Genomic DNA, 10,800 nt, shown 5'->3' with positions numbered 1-10,800 from the left:
TCACCCTCTTAGCTTCCTGTTTTCATGGAAGTTTAACTTGGGCATCTGGCTCTGAGTTGTAATTACCTACCCCTCCTAAGGAAATGAAAAGTTTTATTATTCCTTTGGATAGGGGCAATTAGCAAACACAAAGGCCACCCCAATTATTAGGTAAATTTAAGATGAACCCTGTGTGACAAAGGGTGCTTTCAAGACCTCTTACTTGGGGACTAGTTATTGTTTATCTTGAGAACATGTTCATAATGGGTTGCATCTGCTTGAATCTTTTATAAAGGGTGAGATTTTTTTTCTTAAAGATTGCTTTAGTGGATTGTCTGTGAGGCATTGCATTCTGGTTTAATGTTGATTCAACAAAAATACTGTTCTTCTTTCTCTTCTACCTCTGTGGAGAGGGTTTCTGGGTTGGGAAGGGATTTTGTTTTTAATGCTATTTCCCCATCACTATATCTCAAAGTGGCCCTCTCATCCCCTGGGTGACCCTTCCAGTTTGCCGAGGACTGTCCTGGCTTTAGCACCGAAAGTCCCACAGCCGAGAAATTGGTTATTCCTGGGCAAACCAGGACAACTGGTCAACCTAGTTGGCACTAGTGTAGCATCTTCTCAGGATATCCTTGTTTGATTTTAAGTGGAATGAAGGCAGGGATTGTGTGTGATATTCAGACCATTCAGCCAGCAAAAGAGAATGCAGCTATCCCTGCTCTGAAGACTGATGGGGGAGAATGACTCTTAAACAAATAATTAAAATACAGTGTGATAACAGGAAATGTAAATTAACAAAATGAGATCTCACCACACACCTATCTGAATGGCTAAAATTAAACAGAATGACAATAACAAACATTGACAAAGATGTGGAGCCACTGGAACCCTCATACACTGCCGGTGGGAATGTGAAATAGTACAACCACTTTGGGAAAAATTCTGGCACGTTCTTATAAAATGAAAAATACACCTACCCTTTGACCCAGCAAACCCAACCCTAGATATTTACACAAGAGAAATGAAAACCTATGTCCACAAAAAGACTTGCATTGCATAGCAGCCTTAGTCCTAATAGCCAAAAACTGGAGAAAGCACAGATGCAGGAAAACTGGTTCACAAACCATGCCATGGTGTAGTTGTACAATGGAATGGTTTTCCTCAAAAAAAAAAAAAAAAAAAAGGAATGAGCTACTGATACCAACACCAAGGATGAATTCCCCAAATACGCTGAGTGAAAGAAGACACAAAAGAACACATACCCATATGATTCCATTTATATGAAACTCTGTGAAAGACAAATCTAATTTTTAATGATAGAAATCAGGTTAGTGTTTTTGGCTGAGGTGAGGGGCCCTGACTAAGAAGGGGCACGAGGGAATCTTCCGGGCTGTGGAAATTTCTCTATCTTACCTGTGGTGGTGGTTGTCAAAATGCATCAAACTGTACACTTAAAATGGGTGCATTTCAATTTTGCAAGTTATATCTAAATAAAGTTGATTTTTAGAAATCAGAACAAGGAAATAAAATACAACATTCATACAATATAACAAACGTGCCTAGGCAGTGAAGGAAAACATCACCACTGGGCTGGTTCTGAAAGACTGGAAGGAACTGCCCCAGCTGGAGGAGAGGGTGGGAGTGCATCCCAGGCAGAAGCTCGGCGTGGGCAAGGTGGGCACGGGAGAAAGCAGGCAGCGGGATTCGGGAATGGAAGCAGAAGAGGGGGAGGGTGGAGGCTACTGAAAAAAATGAGATGGAAAGGTAGGGCTCAGTGAGTTTACGAAAGGCCTGCAAAGGACCTTGGACTCTACCTGTCTTGGCCCTTGCTGAACCAGTGTCCTGATAACATCAAGAGAGCAGTTGGGAAGTGTGGTGCGAGTCATGTGTTACTAACTGGGACATGGTCAAGGTTATCCCTGTAATGACTCTGTCCCTCCCTGGCAATATTGTATTTTCTTAAGCAGAGAAGGGGAGGCCAGGTTGGGGCGAGGGGACCCCCTCTGAGTGGGATCTGCAATAATGACCTTTTGCCTGGGAGGGAGTCTATCGGGAAGAGAGCCGTGCTCCAGAAAGGTGCCCTGGCTACAAAGTCGAGGGAAAACTGGAACGGTATGAAACTAGAAGCCGGGAGACCAGGTAGTCAGCTGGGTCAATGGTCTATGCAAGGCCTAATGGGCTCTGGGTTATGGCAGTGGAGATGCAGGGGAGAATGCAAATTTAGCATATATTTTAGGAAGCAGATTCGACAGGACTTGGTAAGCTCAAGAGCCATGGGGGAGCTGGGATCAACTATCAAGTTTAGACTTGATGACTTGGTGACTTGTACAAGCAACTTGTAGGGTCTCTCACAACAAGATGCAGAGGAGGGAGGGTGCCTGGGGGAGTGATTGGACTTGTGTTCAGGCTACTGACAGTGCCCCATGTTCACTGTCTTCTCCACTATTTACCTAAATCTCAATATAGCTTCCCTGTGGGCTTCTACATTGCGCACTGATGTTGTATTAGCTTCCTGGAAACACAGCCTGGTACATGACCGTGTATACCCCTTCCCCATGCACACTCCCTGTTACATTTTCTACTCCCCAGACCAGGAAACGAGAGCTGAGAGAGGTACAAATGGGGCAAGAGAGCCTCTCATGGTCCTACAACATCTCATTTACTTTCTGCACATACACAATTTGGCCCTGAACTACTCCATTCAATCTGTACTGCATAGACCTGGCCTAGTGGCTCTTAAGAAATTTAAAAAAAAAAAAAAAAAAAAGAAAGTCACCTTCAGCAACCAGCAAGCAACTGGAAACTGTAGGAAACTGTAGGAAACTGTAGGAAACTGGGCCATATGGGTTTGGTGCTTGCTGAGTATAAATAAAACCTTGCACACTGGGCAGTTATGTAATCACAGTCTCCCAGAGCTGATTTTCCTGGAAGCTAGTTCAAAGTGCAGAAAGTTCTCATGTTGTTTCCACATCATTATTAGCCAGCTCGTCCCGTGGAGATGTTCAGAACTGATGCAAAATTCTGAGACATCGACCATGTAAGACTTTAGTGGACTGTTTCCAATAAAATAAAGGTTCTTTACCTGAGAGCAAAGGACAGAGCTAGATAGCAACAGAAAAACAAACAGTTCAGAGTCAGTCCAGAGATATCTAAGACGAGCACCGTGTTCTCAGCGCCTCACTGCAGAACGCTTTTATTCTGGGAAAGGATGAGCAGCCGAGGCGCCCGGTGAATTCCCTAAGAGGAGAGGAGTTGGGGAGTAAGCTGAAGGGAGGGCTTGTTCTCCTCGGCTGGGCTGGCGGTACTGGTGTCCCAGACAGGGCCCGGGAGTGGGCCGTGACTCAGCGTTTATCCTGGCTTCTCAGAAAGCAGCCCCACTTCCCTGCCTTGACTCAGCATTCCCTTCGGGCCAGCCCTTAGCCGGCAGCCACCAGGGACAGCAGGCCCCGGAGGAAGCTGTCTCAGCGTGGGCCTCTAACCCTGCTGTCCTCGGACGACCTCCTGGGCCAGAGCTCAGAGCCTGCTCAGCTGGGGGGGTCCTGGGCCCCACAGGGGAGGCTCACTCACTCCACGGGGTGACGGAGCACTCAGCCCACTGTGGAGTGACCTAGCCAGACGCCCCGCATGTCCCCGCACTCCCTGGAGCCTAACTCTCCTTTCCTGTGACCCTTCCCTGTGACTAAACAAGAAGCTGCCAGAGGCAACCGGTGAAGGCACAGTGGTGGGGCCCGACGGGAAGGGGTAGGGAACTGGGTTGAGAATTCACTTTGGGAGCTAACAGCTTTATCTGTTGGAAAATAACAACTGGGCTTATAGCGTCAGGCATGGGAGGGGAGATCGCATTCCATAGATATTCCAGGGCTACTTATTTATCACGCAATTCTTTAAAGATGTGATCATGGTTCCCTGGCCTGAGCAGCTCCCGAGGAGCCTGTTCCTCCAGGCAGGCGAAGTGATGGGGTCGGGATGCGTCTGCAAGCGGCAAGACCTCACAGCCTTGGCAGAGCTGCCACTTCTGGTGGGGCCTTGGGAAGATTAGTTAACCCTTCTGAGCCTCAGTTTCCTCATCTGTAAAAGGAACGGTGAGGAATGATGAGCCCCAGGGCACGGGGTTCTTGTGAGGCCTGTTCGTTCAGGCTCCCATTCATGAGCACCCACTGGTGGTGGGCACGTCAGGGAACAAGGTTCGGGCCCTACTGGAGAAAGAAGGGAAAACGTAGAGTGGGTGAGGGTGGGTGGGCAGGGCCGGGATGAGGTGAGGCCAGTAATGCCCCTAGGACACAGCACGTCTGGTGGCCTTCACACTTCAGTAATTGGCGCAGCCCAGAACTTTGCATCCTTGGCACCTGGGACTGAGGTGACTGTGCAGGTGGAAGGGTGATAACTTTAAATATGGTTGATCGAGGCAGGTAAAGCGTCTGGCACAGTGCCTGGGGTATAGGCCTTAACTTAATAAATGGTAACTGCTCCAAAGAGCAATAACAGGATGCAAAAAAAAAAAAAAAAAAAAAATACTTCTAAATTGAACATAAAAATCCTCAGAAGCCTCAGCAGTGTGGGGCCATTTAGTGTTATGGCAAACAGGTGGGCACAGCTCTGGTCTCAACTCCAGCTGTATTTGAGAGTCTCCCAGGGCACGGCAGGGTGTAGGGTGGAGTCGAACAAAGTGAAACAAAATCACGGATGCTGGAGCAGCAGTGACCCTGGAGATAAGGATTCAACAGATCTTGGTATTTTAAAAGATCCCCCAGGAGATTCTAGTGAACAGCGAGGGGCTATTGTAATCACGATGAGCAATCTTCTAGGCCTTGGGTACTAGGAAGCAATCACTGAGCCAAGCGCTTTGCCTGAATTATCTCATTTCACTGTCACCACAATTCAAGGTCAGTGCTACTATTATCCCCATTTCACAGATGGGAAACCGAAACATCAGGATTTCATGTAAGTCACTCAAGGTCACTCAGCTCGCCACTGACTTTTGCTGCCTTTCTGCTGTAGCACAGACAGCTACTAACATTTGTCACGGGTTTACTAGGTTATCAGGAAGAGATTACATGTGCACAATGAACTCCGCTAAGAAAAGCAGCACTGGATATAATTTATTTTATACAAATTAACATGCAAAATAGTTAAAAGTTTCCAAAGTTGGATGTACAGAGATGAGCTTATTTCTGATTCCTGGAAAATCCACTTAGTACATTTCTAAATGATGCCCAGTGAATGAGTTGTGCCTGCTCAGACATGGTGAGTCAGGAGCAAGCAAGAAGCAGGAGATTTATCAACTCTGACACACCAGAAATTAAACTCAGCAGTCCTTAAAATGGGGGTCTCTTCCCCAAACCCCAAGGTAAAGCCTAAGAAGAAATCTCAGGTTTCCGGAGGAGAATTAGCTAGTTCTCAAAGAAGTCACTGGATCTGTGAGGACAGAAAGAAAGAAAATGCCAGAAAGAGAGAAGCTTCCGGCACTGTTTCCTGAAGCAAGGCCACAGTGATTCTGGAGTAAGGGAAGCTTCTGGAAAAGCAGAAGGCTGGGGACCACTTGCCATCTAGCATAGCCAAGAATCAAGTCTATCATTTATTCTCTCCTTCCAAGCTATCACTGCAAAATCCCACTTACTTAGGCAAGTTACTTAACCTTTCAGAGCCTCAACAAATGGAAGCTAATATTACTGTGAATTTTTATGAAAACTGGCTGCAACTTTATAGGATTATGTAACGCATGGCCAAGCATATAGCACAGGGGTCAGCAAACTTTCTCCATAAAGAGCCAGATAGTAAATATTTAAGGCCTGGTGGGCCAAGAAGCAAAGTAAAGGACACTATGTGGGCACTTAGATAACAGGAGAGAAAACTCCGGAGCGCCTGGCCCTACCGGCCTGGGGTGGTCCCTCCCTGGTGGCCGGCACACTCTGCACCCTTGTGTTGGCTGAAACAGACCCTGGGAGAACCACCTGCTGGAAGGAGACGGGCCTGAGGCGGCCAGGAGGCGGCAGGGGGTGGAGGGCTGGGGGATGGAGAGAGGCTCGGCCACCAAGGTTTCCCTCTTTGCCCCAGTGACAACCGGATCCCAGGGGCCCTTCTCTCCTCCCAGAAAGCAGGGCCGTCTCGAGTGGGGCAGCTGGTCAGAGGCGAGGCCAGTCGCTGCGTGGTGCCCCCCAGACGGGATGACCAGTGGGCACACTTCCACCTGCACCCTCCGAGCATAACCTGTTCATCAGCATGAAAACCCTTCAGTGGGTGATTGTCAACATCCTTAAAAGTGAAAAAGAAAGGACTGCAATATATACAGGTTTTCCATCACCTTCATTGGTATTCGGATGTATATTCTAGCTGCCATGTCAATTGCATTTCAGACTGAGGATTGTGCTTCAGCACACTTTTTGGCTTCCGGGTGCCTTAAAAGACGTTTCCTGGGGATAAGCTCCTTGAGGAAAGGGGTCAAGTCACAGCCTTCTGTTTAGTCCCACACCTACCCACTCAGCTCCATGGTGGGAAGTGAGGGGAGAGGACCGGCTGGCATCTGGGGCAGAGGTATCCCCCCGGGAGGACGCTGAGGGGCAGGGCCTTTACCAGCGTCCCCTGCCAGGGCTCAAACTCTGAAATCCGACTAGGACTTCGGGGGAGCCAGGCCAGCAGCTTTCGGGTGTCCCACCTCTTTTCGAGGTGCCTCGGGAGCCACAAGGGGCCGAGGACACCAGAGCTCTGGAGAGGCGCGTGCCCCCTCCCTGACTTCAACCGCAGTGGCTTTGCGTTTTCTTTTTTATATTTTGAGGTGGGGTGTAAATTTCTGACCAAAGGGCTCTGATCCTAGAATATTAAATCACACACACACACACACACACACACACACACACACACACAAGGGCTGGAAGCCATCTATTTTGTCCAACTCATCTGATACCTGGAACAAACTGAAGCTCCCGAGACAAGGCGGCTGCGTGGGAGGGGACAGCAGGACCCCTGGCTGCACCCCACCCCCAGGGCAAGGGCCTTTCCAGCCCCGGAAGCCCCGACCTGCTCCGGGACAGGTCACGGTCCAACCCCAGTCACATCAATGAGCTCAGAATAAAGGGAAACCAGAGGAGAAGGCGCATCTTGTCCAACTTCCACTCAAAGGCGGGGGTGCCTGTCCCCCGGAGGCTCCGCACAGACCGGCTCTGGGACCTTGGCTTCTTAGGTCCTCGCGGCTCCCCGCCTCTCCGTCCCCGGGAGCGGCCCCACAGCCCTGGCTCAGCCCCGGGGGCTCCGGAAACAACGCGCGGGGTCGGGCATGTTCCTTTATTCCTTTAGTCGCCCTGGGGGTAACGCAGCCTTGCTGGTTGCCTCTTACAGCCCAGGAAACGGGGTCTGGAGAGGACACGTGACGCGGGGCGGGGGGCGGAAAAAGGGGGAGGGGGAGAGAGAGAGAGGAAAAAGGAAACAATAAAGGAAGAGACAGAGAGAGCAAGAGTGAGAGTGAGGGAGTGAGAACGAGAATAAGGGAGAGAAAGAGAGTGAAAGAGGGAGCAAAAGAGTAAAAGAGAGAATAAGAGGGAGAGCGAGAGTCAGAGAGTGACAGAGGAGAGAGAAGAGGGCAGAGAGAGGGAGAGAGGAAGAGGGAGAAGGTGAGAGAGAAAAAGGGAGACAGCAAAAGTTGGAGTGGGAAGTGGTGAGATGTGTTATCATTCCTTGATCTTCCGTGACCACAGTTATCCATACATTATCTCCTTTAAATCTCAAGATAACTGTACATTGCGGATCAAAGAAGCCCGTTTTACAAAAGAGGAAAGTGGGACTCAGGTTAAGGAAAGGACCCGGTCACACACGCAGCCCTCAGATGACAGCTCTGGTCTTCAAACTCAGTTTTTCTGATTCCCAGATCTTTGCTGTGCCTCAGGGCAGAGGCTTAGACACATGCCGAGAATATTCCGCATTTAATGTTGTACAAGGACAAAGCAAAGGGGAAAGCGGCCACCTCCAATGCTTGCAGTAGAACAATGAACTGGCAAGATGCAAATGTTATCTCAGATAGAAAGGTGCTGCCTAGAGCACGAAAGCAATCATCTGGGCATCTGTAACCCCCTTCCCAGCAGGCTGTCATCAGATACACGCACAGTTTGAAGAATCAGGCCTCCCCTTGAGGAAACGATGGAGAGAAGGCGATTACTGAAACCTCTCTCCAGTGCCTAGGTCTTTGCCTCAGTTAGCTTAAAGATACAAATAGTCCTACGTGTTCTCACAAACTCCTTTCACCGCTGTGAATTGCTTTCCGCAGAAAGGTTCTTGAGAAGTGGAAAGGACAGATTCGGAAATGAGAAGACTTGCCCAAGTCACTTCTCAACCTTGGATTCTTTGCTGGCAAAATAGGATGGTTGTGAGATCGAAAGAAATAGCATTTCTGGATCTTCAAATCCCTGTGCAGAAGTGCTTTGGTTGAAAGCCCACAGGAAGTCTCAGTTATCTCATCGGCCTCTGGGGCTTTCCAGGCTTGCCTCATGACAAGGCTGGCGGCAGCTCCTCTCCTTCTCTGGATAAAAAATGTTATCCCATTTTATAGATGAGGACTGGGAAGTTTAGTGAAGTCAGTTAGATGTGGGGCAGGCAGAACGTGCCCAGTTAGGAAAAGCTCCAAATCCTTGAAATCACAGATGGAAGGGCCCTGGATGAAGGGGGTACATCTGGTGTCACCCTCGGCGGGCCCTGCAGCGGGTTCCTGGTACCCCACTTGGGCTAATGACGCGTACTCAGCGTCCGACCCCTTCTTACTGGCGCACCGGCCCAGCCCCAAGCTCACACCCAACTCCAGGGAGACAGAAAACCACTGAGAGGGAAGGGAGCCAGGAAAGGAGAAGCCGGGCTTGTTGTGGAAAAAATATCTCAGACTTGAAATTTTGAAACGTGGCTTAGCTTTTCCCTGAGGATCCGCCTGCAGGAAGAAATGAGGCAGCTGCCACCAGCTGGGAGCCGGGGACCCCGTGGTGCTCTTCTTATCTCATCAGTGTTCAGGTACCCCCCTGTCCGTGGGTGGGTAAAGCCAAGAACCACCTCCAGCCAACTTTCCAGGAACTGCTCCATCGCCCACTGGGGCGGCAAGGCCTGGTACTAACCAGCAAACACACTTCAAAGTTCTATTTGAAAGGGAAAACTGATAATATGCTTTTGAAAAGAGGTCAAAGTACATCTGAAAACAGGGGGAGTGATTGTTTGTTCAGGAGATGGTTACAGGGACCAAAGTTTGTCCAAGGGAGTAAAACAGTCAGGGCATTTTTGTTAGATGAGTTTTTAAATTTTAGGGTGTGTGACACGAAGTTCTGTGGATTATAGAGGGCCCAGCTTCCTCCTTAGGGTGTGAAAATAAATTCCCCCAAGTTCACAAGCCCTGGTGCTCAGAGAAACAGGACTCTGGTTGGGCCCCAGCCAGCTGGGGGATAACGGTCCAGCTGCTTAGTGGCGCCTCGGCCTCCTTACCTGCAAACGGGAACGCAATCCTGTCCCTCACAGATGAAGCGAGGCGACATGAGTGGGATCATTTTAATATTCAAGGCTTCAAATTATCCCCCAAACGTCTTTTCTTTGTCTTTAAGAAAATCTCACAGAAGGGGAATTTCAGTTAACACTAAATCATCGTGTTTGCAGTCAGCACAGTCCCGAGAAAGCCATGAGTCATTTCGGTTCCCCAGGGGCTTTCCTAGCGAGGTGGCGTCCCTGAGGGTTCTGCCTCCTCATTTCTGAAAAGGAAAAAGAATCACTTACCACCACAAACCCCCATATCGGACAACTTGTCAGAAATAACACGATGTTCTGCATAAGTCAAATAATGCAAATGGCCAGCATGTTTCATTTGGATGCTGTAGCCTTTGATTTGGGCTGATGGGAGGTACCGCCAAGCTTTGGTATTTTTTCGAGAAAAAGCTCCAAATTTATCATTTCAGCCTCGTTTTCTACTTTTGGCTCTGGGTGCAATACTAGGGATTTAAAATCTCAAGAAGGGAGAAGATTCTCAGTAAGTCCAAAGAGGAAAAGGTGACCCCTTCTCCGGTCACCCCTTGGGGAGAGTCTCCTTCCTATTTATGACCAGCCAGCATCCTCTGTACACTGCATGTGGGAGTTCACGTCTTTGATTGTAATGCAAAGCTGCCCTCCCACAAAATCAAGCAGGATAGAAAACAATCACCCAACAAATAATTTACCTACACAACAATTTTAGGAAATAAATCAGCAGACTATTCTTCTCACTATTTGTAGAGATGAGGAAATGGTGACACGTAGACAGAGGCACATGATTTGAGCTGTGGGACCCATGAGAATGTGTCCCCCAGGCCTGAACCATCAGGCAGGTCCATCCTCATGGTCACACCGATTGGTCCTGAGAAGCACAAGCTAGACAAGTCAGGCCCTCCCTAGTTTCTTTCAACCAGAGATAACGGCTAGATGACCTTTTCCCATCCATTTGCTGTTCCGTCCTGGGCTACAAATGGCTAATACACTTGCCATATGGAGAAAGCCAGTCCTAGGGACACTAAGGTAACACACCTCGATGATCGCTAGATCCAGCCATACCTGAAGCTGTTCTGTCTCTGGCCCGTACTTTCCTCTTTCATGAGCCAATAGATTCTCTCTCTCTCTCTCTCACTTTTTCTTATCCTACTTTGAGATGGGTCATCACCTGTAAATAAAAAAACATTCACTAATACAAATGCTTACTTCCAAGGAATGGGGTTATATATAAAGTTTCATTTTTTTTTAATCCATCTGCCTATCTTGACCTGGTTTTTTTTTAAAAGAAACTGAAAGACATATAAATTTAGAATCTTGAAACACCACTTCTATAAATATTTTGAT

The sequence above is a fragment of the Choloepus didactylus genome, chromosome 17, assembly GCF_015220235.1.
Source record: "Choloepus didactylus isolate mChoDid1 chromosome 17, mChoDid1.pri, whole genome shotgun sequence".
NCBI lineage: Eukaryota > Metazoa > Chordata > Mammalia > Pilosa > Megalonychidae > Choloepus > Choloepus didactylus.
Note: the sequence above shows the minus strand (reverse complement) of the source record.